We start from the raw sequence: 16,471 nt of genomic DNA, 5'->3' as shown, positions 1-16,471 counted from the left end.
TGGGTTTTAATAACTTGTAGAGATAGAAAAGTACTTTTATGTACCAGCACCAAAACGCAGGATAAAATAGCAGCCTAAGAGGAATACTCAGTTAACAATTACTGATGGCTGTTAACCAGTTTCACTCTGACTCCAGACCCACCCAGCTTTCTTTTTGTCAGTGAAATTTAGGATAGCATTTTGCTGCAGGGACATCATTCTGAAACTCGAAGATAGAAAGCAGATGGTAAAGCTGAAAATACTAGGGACATAGGTAAAGGAAATTCACTTTGGGACATGGTCTTTCAAATATGGCACCTGGATAGACAAGGGAATCCGGGGGAAGGAATAGGGATTGAGTATGGATTAAAGAACATTAAGGACTGCCAGGTAAAGGTAAAGGCAAAGGAACAGGAGTTGAGGCTAGAGGGACTAAGGCATTTGGAGGCAGAAAAAAAGGAGAAGATGATGAAAAAGGTCAAAGGGGAAGAAATTGGAAAAAGGGTGGAAGGAGAGGCACCTGGCTGGCTCAGTTGGTAGAGCTTGCGACTCGATTTCAGGGTAGTGAGTTTGGGCCCCATGCTGGAAGTAGAGATTACTTTAAAGAAAAAAAAAAAAAAAGATGGAAGGCAGTTTAAGAAATTTATCATTAAAAAAAATCACACGTTTGGGGCGCCTGGGTGGCTCAGTGGGTTAAAGCCTCTGCTTTCGGCTCAGGTCATGATCCCAGGGTCCTGGGATCGAGCCCCGCATCGGGCTCTCTGCTTGGCAGGGAGCCTGCTTCCTCCTCTCTCTCTGCCTGCCTCTCTGCCTACTTGTGATCTCTGTCTGTCAAATGAAATGAATAAAATCTTTAAAAAAAAAAAAAATCACACGTTTGACCAAAAGTTGTTTTCTGTTCCACCCACAGACTGTTCCACCCATTATTTATAAATAATGAAATAAACAGTAATGAACCCACTCACAAATGTCAACAATTGGAGATGGGTTAAAAATAATACATGGTGCATCCTTACAATATACTCTAAGGAGGAAGACCGTTTTCTTTCTTCCTCTTCTGTACTCGTTAAATGTTAAGTCTAATGAATTTGTTAAATGGTAAAAAATATAAACTCCTACAGTATGTCTAAGTAAATTGCAGGTCACAAAATTATGTAGCAACATCTAATTATTAAGACATTATACACGTACAGAAAAAAACTTAAGAGTACACATTGAATTACTAATGTAGTGTTACAGGTGTCTCCAAATTTCTCAAACTTCAAGGAAAAAAGTTAGTAAGGGAATATTAAGTCTGAAAAGTAAAACAAACTGAATTTGCCTAAAACCAGATAAATGATGATTTAAATAATTTCAAGTAAGTAGTTGAGGATAATGCCTGAGGGTAAAGAAGATTAGCGTAAGGAAAGGCTATCTGTTCTCTTGACAGACTGAACTCTAACCTGATAGTCTTTCCATGTTGAGAAGAGAGTTCAACTGATTTTTTGAGCTTCTGTGTTCATCTTTTCCTTGTCCAACTTTAGCAAGAATCCTGCTAAGAGAGGTTAGCCAGCCTCTGATCCTCAGGATCTGATGTCCTTCAATATCTGACCGGGTTCCTTATCCTGCACCATCTTCCAATGATGACCTATCACCTTGTCCTGCCTTTAGCAAGAATCCCTTATTATCCCTGATGTTTCCTCAATAATATTCCACCCACTAACCTCCACCTTGTTCCTTGGCTGTAAATTCCCACTATTCCTCATTGTATTCAGAGTTGAGCCCAATCTTTCTACCCGACTGCAATGGTCCCTACATCTAGCGCAAAGGTCCTGGGTAAAGTCTAAAGTCTGCTTTACTGTTCTTTAACAAGGGTCATGAATAATTTTTCCTTTAAATACTGTCACGGCTATAAATCTACCATGTCATAAGCTGACTTACTAAGGTACACAAATTATGTATTTACACACATAAATGTGTATATATGTAAAGAGTTATTAAAAAATCAGTTAATACCTATTTTTATAATTATAAATAACCAATGAAACAAGCTTTTGTAGGTATATAGTTCATATATAGTTGACACTTTCCCAAAAAGTTCCATTCAGATTTGATGTAAAAAGGCATCGACTCATGGCTACCATCTTGATAAATGCCACTGGCTTTTATAAGTCGTGGTGTCTGGATAAGAAAGCCCAGACGGAATAAATAAATGAAGTCTTCCTTGTGCCGAGAAAAAAACCAGGCTGCTTTAAATAGCCAATATTGGTTTAGAAGGGGTGTGAAGAAGGTAAATAGAGTAGGTTCATATTTATAAAGACCCATCTAAAAAGATATCTTTAGGATAAAAGAGAATTATCTGTATAAAATGATTTTATCCTTTGTAACTCATCCGAAATTAAATAAAGCTAAGGAATCCCTGTTTAAGTGGTCAGCAACCAAGGGATATTTCCAGAGTTTTCCATTTCCTCACTGGCTCTCAGGGGCCAACTGCAAGGACAGAAAAGCAGGCTTGTCCCTAGATGAAGAAAGTAACTGGGGAGAAGGATGATCAGCTATAGCTGCCAAGACACCAGCCAGGAACCTCTTTAGAAAAGGAGTGGAAGAATGAAGACAGGTTTGAAATGGAATGTGTAAGAGAACCAGAAGGCTGTAAGAAACTAGAGCTGAGGTGGGAAAAGCCTTGGGAAGCTATGCAACTTGAAGCAGTAAAGAGCCATCAAAAGGAAGGATATCGGAACATAAGGTTCTAGTCATTTTACACTGGCTCCTGAATATTGTGATCCTGGGAACCAATCAAAACTTTTTCATGATACCAATTTTATGCCACACTTCCCCTATAGTCCACTGAATGTACTCAACATTCCAGTATTTTGTTCTTTAAACAACCTCCTGAGATGAGACAAAAATATCCTTTGATAGGCTACCTGTACTGAATTTTCCCTTGAAAAATGTTCATATTAACTGCAGGGATCCAGAGATTTATAAGATATGGCTCTTTTCCTGAATGATTTTTTAAACTATGTATGAATCAACTTGTGTGTTTCATATACAACGTGAATAGTTAATGTGGAAGTCCTTTTAAGGCATCATTGGGCTTACTTTACGATCTGGCCACTTTAGAAGAATCAGCAGGAAACAAACCATGATTTCTTTTCACTAATCCCTTCTCCAGGCTCCTACTGAAAGCCCAGGGGCACCTGGGTGGCTCAGTCGGTTAAGCGTCCGACTCTTGATTTTGGCTCAGGGCATGATCTCAGGTTCGTGGGATTGAGTGAGCCCTGTGGCCCCATGTTGAGCTCAGCAGGGACTCTGCTTGTCCCTCTCCTTTTGCCTCTCCCCCTACTCGAGCTCTTTCTCAAATCAACAACAACAAAAACCCCAATTAGATGCCCGGGTGGCTCAGTCAGTTAAGCGTCTGCCTTCAGCTCAGGTCATGATCTCAGGATCCTGGGATCGAGTCCCACATCGGGATCCTTGCTGAGTGGGGAGCCTGCTTCTCTCTCTGCCTCTGCCTGCCACTCTGCCTACTTGTGCTCTTTCTGACAAATAAGTAAATAAATAAAATCTTTAAACAAACAAACAAACATAGGGCACCTGGGTGGCTCAGTGGGTTAAGCCTCTGCCTTCAGCTCAGGTCATGATCTCAGGGTGCTGGGATCGAGCCCCACATCTGGCTCTCTGCTCAGCAGGGAGCCTGCTTCCCGTGCCCTCCCCCACCCCACCTACTTGTAATCTGTCTCTCTCTGTCAAATAAATAAAATCTTTAAAACAAACAAACACAATTCCTGACAACACACAATGCTTTACTTATTCTGCTTTCTCCAGTAGGTCCTCCTTGGCTGATAATCTCAGTTTTACTTCCTTTAGGGATCTTGATTTTGGTACGTGGCATTCCAGATGCCATGTGACTAAGCTCTGTGTGAAAGAGAGAAAACATAAACAACCACCATTAAGAGCAGTCACTGTGGGATTCAGTGTAACTAACTGGCTCCAACTCTCTGCTTAGAAAAACTAACTTTCTGGGGGATTAAAGCCTGTAATTAACTGCTTATATTCTTTTTTTCCAGGGAAAGGAAGACGGGATACATTTAGGTGGAAGCCCCCAAAGGCCCCGAGACATGGGTACATATCACATCGCATCTATTTAAACAAGTCTTGCTGGCATTGCGGTTTCTGCCCTTAGGCTTCAGAGTCTAAACCAGTGGTTCTCAAACTATTTGGTTTCAGGACCTTTTGACACTGGTGGCATGTAACATAAGTAACATTTTTTTTTTAAATGAAAAATTACTATATTTTCCCAAAAGGAAAAATTTAGTGAGCAGGGGGCATTTTTCACATTTCACAAGCTGCTTTGGTGTTCGGCTCAATAGCAGGTAGCTGAAGGTCTCCTCTGTACCAGCTGTGGTATCACACATCACGTAGCTTTTGCAAAGTTCTGTGTTACATGATGAGAGTTTGAGAATAAAAATACATACTATTATAATCAAAGAGTTGTGTTATACTGTCTCAGAAGTCTGACAGAACCATTTGCATTAAACACAAGTATTTAAAGAGGAGCAGGGTTAACGTTCTGGTCTACTCTTGTACAGGAAATAGAATTAGTACTGCAGCTAGATTCGCTGATCCCAATGAATGGAGGAAACCTACAGGAGAAATCACGTACTGAGCCTTGTTCAGGGGTTTACATACCTTTTATCTAATAACCTTTACAACAATCCCCAAAAGGTAAATATTTTTCCCCATGAGGAAACAGATGCAGGGGTAAATAAGCACATTTCCTGAGGGCGGATGACTGATAAATGTTGGAGCTGAAGTTCAAGCTCAGGTCTGAATTCAAAGCTCATATTCTTCAGTAAGTGACATTATGGCTTGACTCACAACTGGAAATGAAGAAAGGGACCCAATTTATGTATGTGAAAAAATTCTGAAAAGGTGACATCCAAATAAAAGTGACTGTGTTGATTATTGACACCCGAAGGACTGTAACTAATCTATGTGGATAATGTAATTTTATTCCTTCAAAAGGTAATTGTACATAAACTTTTCAAAATATGGTCCTTGCTTGGGGCACCTGGGTGGCTCAGTGGGTTAAAGCCTTTGCCTTCAGCTTAGGTCATGATCCCAGGGTCCTGGGATCGAGCCCCTGAGTCGGGCTCTCTGCTCAGCAGGGAGCCTACTTTCCTCTCTCTCTCTCTGCCTGCCTCTCTGCCTACTTGTGATGTCTGTCTGTCAAATAAATAAATAAAATCTTAAAATGTTTAAAAAAAAATATGGTCCTTGCTTGATATGTCAAAGTTCAGTTAAAAAAACAAAATGTCCCTCAATTCTGACTTTTTTTTTTTTTTTTTAAGATTGTATTTATTGGGCGCCTGGGTGGCTCAGTGGGTTAAGCCGCTGCCTTCAGCTCGGGTCGTGATCTCAGGGTCCTGGGATCGAGTCCCGCGTCGGGCTCTCTGCTCAGCGGGGAGCCTGCTTCCCTCTCTCTGTCAAATCAATAAATAAAATCTTAAAAAAAAAAGATTTTATTTATTTCCTTGATAGAGAGAAATCACAAGTAGGCAGAGAGGCAGGCAGAGAGAGAGAGAGAGAGGGAAGCAGGCTCCCTGCAGAGCAGAGACTCGATCCCAGGACCCTGAGATCACGACCCGAGCTGAAGGCAGCGGCTTAACCCACTGAGCCACCCAGGCGCCCCAATTCTGACAACTTTTAAAGAAACATGTTTTCATTCATTTATAGTATAATGAAATTCAATATAGAAAGTTAAGAAAATACAGGAAACTGGTTTTTATTTAACTTGTTTTTTAAAATAGGTTAATACAATTTACATGGTATAAAAGTCAAGTTATAGAATTATATGCTGTGAAAATTCATCCTGCCCGCTCTTTCAACATCCTTTACCCCCAAACTCCTCACTATCCAGTTCAGTTCCCTCCCTAGATAAAACCATGGTTACCACTTACTTGCCTGTCTTTCAGAGATACTCTAAAGCAAGGTTTTACAAAGAAACCTGAAATTTCCATGTTGTTAAGGAAGCTAGCAAAGAATTCTTGATTTGCCCTTTTCCAAGTCTCATTCATATACTGGTAAAAATCACATAAGAGTTTCAAAGGTAGAACACAACAAAATACAAATCAATGATTAGTCAGATTACAGCAGTAATTCCCACCAACCCCAAATATAAGGCTGGTCATGAGGAAGGAAGGTCATCTAGGCCAGGAAGGAAGACAGGAAGTAAGGATTATCTCAGAGTAGAATGACAGGTGCTCTCGTTTTCCTGGAGTATAGAATTACAGTGCTCACTCCTACCTACTTCTCTGCTTCTAGGCCCACAGGGAGATTTCAGTTTCTTGACCCTTAAAATTAGGTGGGCCCATGATGTGGGTATTTCCAGCCAAAGGGTTATGAGGTTCAAGCATTTAATTGCAGAGGAGAAGTCTCTTCAGTGTTCTCTTCTCCTGCCACAGCGAATAGAGTGGCCATGTGTTCCAGGTGGTACAGCTCGAGATGGTGGAGCCTTTAACCTGGGTCCTTGAGTGACTGTGTGGAGCAAAGCCTTGATGACTCAAAATGGATGTACGGTGTAAGTGAGAAAAGTCTGTCATATTAAGCTGCAAGGATTTTGTGATTATTTCTTATTGCCCATCCTAACTAACACATTTCCATAGAACTTGAAATTTTTCAACAGCATGTATTATTTATATTATCAATTTTAAAAAGCTATAGTAGAAAACAACTTTGAAAAACAACAGTGCAAATGTCAGAAAATTGGTAAAATAAAAATTCAGTTTTAATTCCCAATACATGAACTGGTTTTGCATTGTTTTGTTGTGATTCTCTTTATATTTGTCTGTATTGGAAAAGAAGGTCTCAAGTCACTGACCTAAGTTTCCACCTTAAAAAAAGAATGAATTAAACCCAAGGTAAACTAAAGGAAGGCTCTAAGAGCAGAAAACAATGAAGTTTATAAAACAAACAGAATAACCAGTGAACCAAAAGCTAGTTCTTTGGAACAACAACAACAACATCAGCAACAATGAATTGATAAAACTTCAGCCAAACTAAGCAAGAACCTACCAAAACTAGGAAAGAGAGGACCTCACTACAGATCATACAAACACTGAAAGGATAATAAGGGACTGCTATGAATGATTTTAATAACTGTCATGGAACATAAATTTCTGAAAGGACCAAATCTCATTCAAAAACATCCCTAACGATCTCTATTAAAGAAAGTGATTTTGGACTTAAAAACCTTCCCACAAAGGTTCTAGGTTCCCACAAACCTTCCCACAAAGGTTCTAGGCACACTCTAGATGAATTCTAGAAGACAGAAATACCTCCTAACTTCTTTTACAAGATCAGAATCACCCTGATACTAAAAGCAAAAACATTTTAAGAAAACTAAAGAGAGGGACGCCTGGGTGGCTCAGTTGGTTGGACGACTGCCTTCGGCTCAGGTCATGATCCTGGAGTCCCGGGATCGAGTCCCGCATCGGGCTCCCAGCTCCACAGGGAGTCTGCTTCTCTCTCTGACCTTCTCCTAGCTCATGCTCTCTCTCACTGTCTCTCTCTCAAATAAATAAATAAAATCTTTAAAAAAAAAAAAAAAGAAAACTAAAGAGAAAAACTGTAATGATCATCTGAATTGACACAGATAAAGCATTTAACAAAATCCAACATGATTAAAACTTCCACAAACAAACAGTAAGAGGGAACTTGCCAACCAGATAAAAAGCAGCTCTGAAAAACCTAAAACCTACACCTAACCTCATGCTTAGTGATGAAAAAGTGGCCATTCCCCCCACCCCAAGATCCACCCTTCACTCAACAGTTTTTTGGAAACCCTATCCAGTGCAATAAGGCCTTAAGAGGAAATAAAGGGCAGGAAGATTGGAAAGAAGTAAAGCTGTAATCATGGATCATGTACTTAGAAAATCTAAAGAGTCTATAATAAAGCTACTAAAAGTAATAAGTAAATTTAGCAAGTCTGCAGGTTTGGTTTTTTTTTTTTTTTTAAGATTTTATTTATTTATTTGACACAGAGATAGCACAAGTAGGCAGAGCGGCAGGGAGGGAGAAGCAGGCTCTCTGCAGCAGGGAGCCCGATGCGGGACTCAATCCCAGCACCCTGGGATCATGACATGAGCTGAAGGCAGACGCTTAACCAACTGAGCCACCCAGGCAGCCAGGTTGCAGATTTTTTAAAAATAATATTTCTAGACACTAGTGATAAACAATTGAAAAATGAAATTAGAACATTTTATTAGCATTAAAAATAGGAAACATTTTGGGATAAATTTGACAAAGCTCACACAAGCCCAGTATTCTGAAAATTTTAAACAATACAGAAAGAAAGTGAAAATCTAAATCAATGAAGATCTATACCATGGGTTGGAAGACTCAGTATATCTTTTTGTTGTTGAAACTGGCAAGCTGATTCTACAACTTATATGGAAATGCAAAGGACTGAGCAGAGCCAGATTTTTAAGAACAACAGAGCTGGAGGACTTCTACTACCTGATTTTAAGACTTGGTTATAAGGGTACAGAAGAAAGAGGATGCTATCAGCATAAGATAGTCCTATAAATTAGTGTAATAACAGAAGAGGATTCAGAAATGGATCCACATATTTATGGTCACTTGATTTTTAAAAGGAAGGTAATTCAATGGGGGAAAGGACAGCTTCTTCTAAAAATGATGCTGGAGAGTGGATATCCATATGGGAAAAATTACATCGCATCATACCCAAAATAAACTCAAAACTGATAAGACTAAACGTGTGGGGGGGACCGGGGGATGGGTGAAACAGGTGACGGGGATTAGGGCGTGCACTTGTAATGAGCAGTGGATGTTGTTGGAAGTGCTCAATCAGCACACCCGAAACTTACTATACCGCATGGTAACTAGCTGGAATTTAAATAAAAACTTTAAAACACTTAAAAATTAAAAAAAAAAAAACTTAAAAATGTAGAAATGAAATCAAAATATCTGGAAGAAAAAAGAAAATCTTTGCGGCCCTGGGCAGGTGTATTCGATTCCTCAGCCTGCCATAACAAATTAACCACCGGGTGGCTCAAAAGAACAGGAATTTATTCTCATAGTTCTAGCAGCCAGAAGACCAAAGTGTCAGCCAAGACACACTCCCTTTGAAGGCCCTGGAGGAGAATCCTTCCCCACCTCTTGCAGCTTCTGCTGGCTGCTGGCACTCCGTGTGGCCTGTGGCGGGACACCACCCACATCTGCCTCTCTCTCTGTCTCTCCAGGGCCTTCTGCGGTGTCTCTCTGTGTCCTCTCCTCTTTCTGTAAGAACACTACTGGATTTAAGGTCCACCTTAATTTAATCCTACATGACCTCACCTTAATTACATCTGCAAAAAACCCATTTCCAAATACAGCCGCATTCCAGGTAGACGTGGATTTTGGGGGGATCCTAGCCAATCCACTCCAGTAGGCAAAGCTTTTCTCAGGACGTCCACACATACACAAATTGAAAAGGCGGGCTTGTTAAAAAAGAAATACTTCTCTTTAAAAGCATAGTTATAATAAGAAGAAAAGGAAAGCTACAGACTGGGAGAAAATACAATAAATACGAGACCAATGACTTGAATCCAGAATGTGAAAGGACTCTTAAACTCAGTAAGATAATTAGCCCATTAGCAAAATGGGCAAAAGATTTAAACAGACACACTGAGCAGACACAAATGCAAACGCAAACCACAGCACGCTGCTGCCACACACCACTACAACAGCAACATTGAGAAGACCGCCCGGACGTGCGTGGCCAGGAAGCAGAATGACCAAACCGCTCAAACACTGCTCAAGCACTCTGGAGCTTTCTGACAATGTTAAACATGCAATTACCATTTCATCCAGTAATCCCACTCTTAGCTATTTACCCAAGAGAAATGAAGACAGATGTCCAGAGAATGTACACCCAAATGTGTGTAGCAGCTTTGTTCACTATGGGTTCAATCTGGAAATGTTTCATATGTCCATCAATAGGAGGATGAATAAACAAATTGTAGTGTACCCATATAATGTACTTCTCAGCAATAAGAAGGAATGAATAAAAAGAATATATGCTGCACAGGCACAGATCTCAGAAATGCACTGAATGAGAAGAACCTGACACAAAAGAGTACAGATGGCGAGATTCCATGGAATTCCAGAATAGCAAAAGAAATCCACGAGCCAGGCAGACCGTCCGTGGAAATGTGGGGCCAGGCTGGGGCAAAGGGGCATCAGGGAACTTTCTGTAGAGATGCAAATGTTCTATATTTGGATTGAGGTAGTGGTTTAACAAAAGAATATGTTTTTCAAAATTCAAACTGTACCCTGAAAATGAGTGGATTTATTTTTAAGGATGGTCATCTCACAGTACTGGATATACAAGTGAAAGCCCAGAATTCATTTAAATATCCAACAATAAAAATTGGGTATATAAATTATGACATGACTTCCAATGAAAGATGGCAGTTTGAACAAATGCAATTACCTCTACTTGCTCTCATAATGCCACAAAACTAACAGTAAATTGAGTCTGTACCTGATTCTAAAACAAATAAGCAAACCTAATTTGTCACGTGAGGACACAAGGGAACATAGTCACTATGTTTTTAAACTGGTAAAAATAGGAAACAGGTATTTTTTCCTGCCTTTTCTTTTTCTTTTTTTTTTTAAAGATTTATTTGACAGAGAGATCACAAGTAGGCAGAGAGACAGGTGGGGGAGAAGCAGGCTCCCCACTGTGCAGAGAGCCCGATTCGGGGCTCAATCCCAGGACCCTGAGATCATGATCTGAGCCGAAGGCAGAGGTTTTAACCCACTGAGCCATCCAGGTGCCCCCTTCTTTTTTATTTTTAAACTAACTGTACCACTAAGTGACAGAATAGTGAGGGAATGTTTACTTTTATAGAAGCACTCTAATAAATGAATAAGGAATGATAAAATTTGAAAATCACCATTCTGTAACTCCTGATGTATTAATGGAGGTAGCCAATGATCATCAGTAGCTACTAACATCCAAAGGAAGAGAAGGAAGGATGTACCACAATCTAGGAAGTAGACTTGCTGAAAACAGAACCTGACCAAGCCTGCAGATTCAACTATTTACTTACAAAAAAACAGAGGACAAAAGAACAAGTTACACAGCCCCAGGAGACACAGTAAGCAAAATCCAGATGGAGGTCAACTCTCTGGGACAAACAACTTGTATGTTCAATAAACTGTATCAGTAACAAATGATTAAATGAGACTTCAAATACATCAACTAAGTGCAGTGTGTAGAACTTATCTGAATTCAACAAAACAAACAAGTACATTTATGGGGTACCAGGGTGGCTCAGTTGGTTGAGCGTCTGCCTTGGGCTCAGGTCATGATTCCGGGGTCCTGGGATGGAGTCCCACGTCCAGCTCTCTGCTCAGCGAGGAGCCTGCTTCTTCCTCTCCCTGCTGCTTCTCCTGCTTGTGTTCGCTGTCTTGCTCTAATAAATAAATAAAATCTTTAAAAAAGAATTACATTTATAAGACAACTGGAAATTAGAATACTGCCTAGAAATTTGAGGGTATTAATGAGTTATTAATTTTTGGCATTATAATGGTATTTTGCGATAGCTGAACTGTGGTCCCCCAAATTCCTATGTTGAAGCCCTAATCTCTAGTATCTCAGAATGTGATTGTATTTGAATATAAGGCCTTTAAAGAGATAATTAAAATGAAATGAGGCCACCTGTGGGGGTTACCTAATCCAATCTGACTGGTATCCTTATAAGAAGGAGAGATTTGGATGCACACAAGAGACACCAGGGCTGGGTGCACAGAGAGGAAAGATCACGCAAGGACATGCCAAGAAGGTGACTATGCAAGCCAAGGAGTGCAGCCCTAAACAACTTCTATGGTAATTCAAACCTGTAAAAATACATACTGAATTATTTACAGATGAGCTATATTCTCTGGAATTTGCTTCGAAATAACACAGAATATCTGTCTGGCCGGGGAGAGAGTTGATGGGAGTACAGATGGGGCAAGACTGACCATAGGTTAATTAATGGTTATTCTGTTTCTTTGTAGGTATGTCTGAAATTTTTCATCAATTTTTTAAAGGCCAAAACTTCCAATGATGAAAGAATTTATAGCAGACGCCAGGGGAAAAAAACAAAAACAAAAACCAGTCCAGAGGCTGGAAAATGAATGGCCAAGTGTTGAATGACAGCATCCTGCCACATGCTGTGTGATCTGAGAGGCAGGGGCATCAGCATCACCTGGGAGCTTGTTATAAATACAAAATCTCAGGCTCCAACTTGGACCTACTGAATCAATCTGCATTTTCATTTATTTATTTTTTAAAAAGATTTTATTTATTCATTTAAGAGACAGCACAAGCAGGGGGAGAGGCGGAGGGAGAGGGAGAAACAGACTCCTGGCCAAGCTGGGAGCCCAATGTGGGGCTCAATCCTAGGACCCTGGGCTCATGACCTGAGCCAAAGGCAGAAGTTTAACCATCTGAGTCACCCAGGCATCTCTCAATCTGCATTTTTAATAAAGTCCCCAAATGAACCACACATACTGATAACAGACTGAAGAAAACTAGCAGGGGAGCAGGCACAGTGCAACCTAATTTCTACCTCAGGGCCTGCAAAATGCTCAGGAATTGCTGGCTCAGGTCAGTTTGGAAAGGGACGCAAAGGTGGGGCTAAAAACAGGATTGGATGCAAATGACAATTAGATCCCAGATCCCTTCCCTGCCTCAGTGCAACAGATGACTGCCTCTCCATGGAATAAGAAGAGGTTTTCTCCTCCAGCAAGAGTAAAATTTAGGTGGTCTCCGGCTGAACTCTGGAAAGACTTGAAAACGGAGGGATACCATGTTGAAAAAGAGGGAGATCAAGGAAAAACACACATATTAAAAGTTGAGACCTCTCCAGTCTTCTTTTCCCCACTTGGATTTTTGAATACCATTATCACAAAAATATCTAACGATACTGACCTTAAGTCTTCCCTAAGGAAATAGCCCACATAATGCCCTATTGATCAATATGAACTACATATCCAAAGATCATCAGACATTCAAAGAAAATCTCTACTATGAAAAGTCAAACCCACAAGAAGAAATAGACAACTTGGAGGAAAGAGATGCATTCAACATTAGGAGAAAACCTGATTTAGAAACTCACTGTTTTCAGGAAGGAAATACTACATCCATGAAACAAGAAGAGAGACTATTTAAAATAACAACAGAAAACGAGAAAGTACTCTTGGAAAGTAAAAATATGATCATGGCAGAAATGATAAGCTGAACATAAAAGTTAGAAAATTCAGGAAATTCCCCCCAAAATTTAGAAAAAGATAAAGAGCAACATGAGAGAACCAACCCAGCAGGTGCAAAATCTCAATAATGGGTATCACAGAAAGAGAACCAACAGGAGGGGAAGAAATCAAAGAAAAGACTCCAGCATTTTCTAGAACTGGTTTTTCAAGAGTTAGAGTCCATCAGTGCCCACCTTGATGGAAGAAAACAGACATCCCTGGAAATTTCAAAACAATGGCAACAAAGAGATAACCAGTTTTACCAACAGAAAAAAAAAAAAAAAACAGGTTTCATTCAAAGAAATGAGAGCTGGGGTGGATATCTTAAAAACAGGTAAATTAAGGGAAAGAATAAAGCATTTACCCTACCCCATAGGAGATGTACCACTGGACAACCAAGTAGCAGATGAGGCAAAGTAGCGCTTTATTTATTTATTTATTTTAATTGAAATTTTTTATTTTTTTATAAACATATAATGTATTTTTAGCCCCAAGGGTACAGGTCTGTGAATTGCCAGGTTTACACACTTCACAGCACTCATCATAGCACATACCCTCCCCAATGTCCATAACCCCACCACCCTCTTCCAAAAAGTAGCACTTTAAAGAGTGTTCCAACTTAAAAATGAGAAATAAATTGCAGACTTAGAATTCCATCATTGTGCAACCAGCCCTTCTTCCCCAGCCTCCCACCCATGAATTAACAGGTGTAAACCTTAAGCAACTATTGCTATCATCATCACAACAGGAGAGAACCCAGACATTCTGTGTCTCCTATAGACTGACGCTGAGTCTGGTCAAAATCTCCAGATCAGCTGCCAATCTGAAAGAAGTACAGAGGACACAAACTGAAAGCAGTCCACATTTCTATCAACAACTGAATGGACGAACAGCAGTCTAGCCACACAATGGAAGATCACTCAGCAAAAAAAAAAAGAAGAAGGTACCAAAATTTGCAACAGGGATAATCTCAAAATCATTATGCTGAACGAAAGAGGCCAGGGCAAAAGAAAAAGAATGCACACTGCATGATTCCATTTATATAAAATCATAGAAAATGCAAACTTGCCTATAATAAGGAAAGCAGATCCTCAGTTGCATAGGAGACAGGGAGGGGCAACAGGGAAAAATTACAAAGGGGTACAAGGAACTTTTGGGGGGGCGATAGCAGTATTTATTATCTTCTCGTGGGTACAGACTATGGCAGAAACTGTACACGTAAGTATGTGCTGTTTATTGTATATTAGTTTATTGTATATTAGTTATACTTCAATAAAGCTGGTTTTTAAAAAAGATTTTATTTATTTGACAGAGAAGAGATACAGCGAGAGAGGGAACACAAACAAGGGGAGTGGGAGAGGGAGAAGCAGGCAACACGGGGCTTGATCTCAGCACCCTGGGATCATGACTTGAGCCAAAGGCAGACGCTTTATGACTAAGCGACCCAGGCGCCTCAATAAAGCTGTTTTTAAAAAAGGAAAGAAATACAGAGGACAGAGGGACCTAATGGGTGGTACCATGAACATGTAATCAGCAAAAGTCACACTGTGGAAAACTCTGAAGGTCAAACGGTTCAGTTCTTCAACAGAAGAACAGGGGAATAGGGAATGGAGAAGTAATCTATAGAGCAAAAAAGAGACTTAAGACATCTCAGAGGCACCTGGGTAGCTCAGTCGTTTGAGTGTCCAACTCTTAATGTCAGTTTAGGTTTTATCTCAGGGTTGTGAGTTTGAACCCCATATTGGGATGACTATTTAAAAAAAAAAAAACCTCAAATAATTTTTTTAAAAGAGTACTGAAGTCTCCAGGGATACACATTTGGGTGATAAAATGATCTTTCAGAAATACAAGAAAGTGGGCGCCTGGGTGGCTCAGTGGGTTGAGCCACTGCCTTGGGCTTGGGTCATGGTCTCCGGGTCCTGGGATCGAGTCCCACATCGGGCTCTTTGCTCGGCGGGGAGCCTGCTTCCCTCTCTCTCTCTCTGCCTGCCTCTCTGTCTACTTGTGATTCTCTCTGTCAAATAAATAAATAAAAAATCTTTAAAAAAAAATACAAGAAAGTGACTGCTCTATGAGCCATGTTACTTTGGGGGAGAGGAGCTGGGGATGGAGACATCACACAGAAGGGCTATATGGGGCAGAGGCCTAGTTCGTTATCTGAGTGGCAGTTACAAGGGCGTTCACCTTATAGTCCAGTGTACATTTTTGTGTACATCACACCATCTAAATTAGCAGGGCATATGGCTGTGGGAAAAATTTCTAGGAGAAGATGGACCTTCCAAATTCCTTTGAGTGTACCTGAAGAGATTTACAGAATAGGGAAGAGTTTATGGTTGAATTAGTGATAAATATAAAGAAATAAAAAAGACAAAAGGAAAACAAAAATGTTGTTCAGGAAAGGAAATGCAACTGTAATAAACACACAACACTGGCTAGCTATGGATGGTTTTTGCAGAGTCCTGCTAACATTAACATTGGATACTTGGCGCCTGGGTGGCTCAGTGGGTTAAGGCCTCTGCCTTCGGCTTGGGTCATGATCTCGGGGTCCTGGGATCGAGCCCCACGTCGGGCTCTCTGCTCTGCGAGGAGCCTGCTTCCCTCTCTCTCTGCCTGCCTCTCTGCCTACTTGTGATCTCTCTCAGATAAATAAATAAAAATCTTAAAAAAAAAACCAAAAAAACAATAACATTGGATACTGTTCTAAACATGCTTGGAACACAGTGTTACCGACAGCATGGGGCCTGGAAGAGTGCACAGATATAGCGATGGTGGTAGTGGGGCTTCCCAGCAAGACGGAGAGGCCTGGGTGATCACCTTCCCTTTGGGAAGTAAACACCTAATGCTGGAAGTGAGAAACGCCGAATGTGTAGTGAGCAAGTCACCAGAGGTGTGAAGGTCAATACCGTCAGCAAAAGGAACTGAAGTTGCCTGTGAGCAGCAGACAGGAAAAGGGGACTTTTTTCTTTTTTTTTTTTTAAAGTGCTGACCCAACTAGGTAATCCTTTTGAACATGTACCTTCATTACTTGGGTAAAAATTAAAGTTATATCTGAAAATGACAACAAGGAAATTTTACTTTAAAACAGAAGTCTGTAGTTCACCTATTTTTAGGGCACACCATTCTCCAACATTTTTTATGTCTTTTTTTTTTTTTAGGAATTTATTTATTTGACAGACAGAGATCACAGGTAGGCAGGGACGCAGGC

The 16,471-nt window shown here is 40.3% G+C and overlaps 1 protein-coding gene across 1 annotated transcript in view; it reads right to left on the bottom strand.

Annotated features, from left to right (window-relative positions):
* The window catches only part of GPR160 (G protein-coupled receptor 160), a 44,993-nt gene that overhangs the window by 2,231 nt on the left and 26,291 nt on the right, over positions 1-16,471 (bottom strand). Inside the window, exon 3 of the mRNA XM_047730283.1 lies at positions 3,773-3,876. The gene's annotated coding sequence lies outside the window, so the exon portion shown is untranslated. The remainder of the gene's footprint in view (positions 1-3,772; positions 3,877-16,471) is intronic.

The sequence above is a fragment of the Lutra lutra genome, chromosome 1 (genome assembly GCF_902655055.1).
Source record: "Lutra lutra chromosome 1, mLutLut1.2, whole genome shotgun sequence".
NCBI classification, from domain to species: domain Eukaryota; kingdom Metazoa; phylum Chordata; class Mammalia; order Carnivora; family Mustelidae; genus Lutra; species Lutra lutra.
The sequence above is the reverse complement of the archived record's forward strand: the minus strand, read 5'-3'. Positions and strand labels throughout refer to the sequence as shown.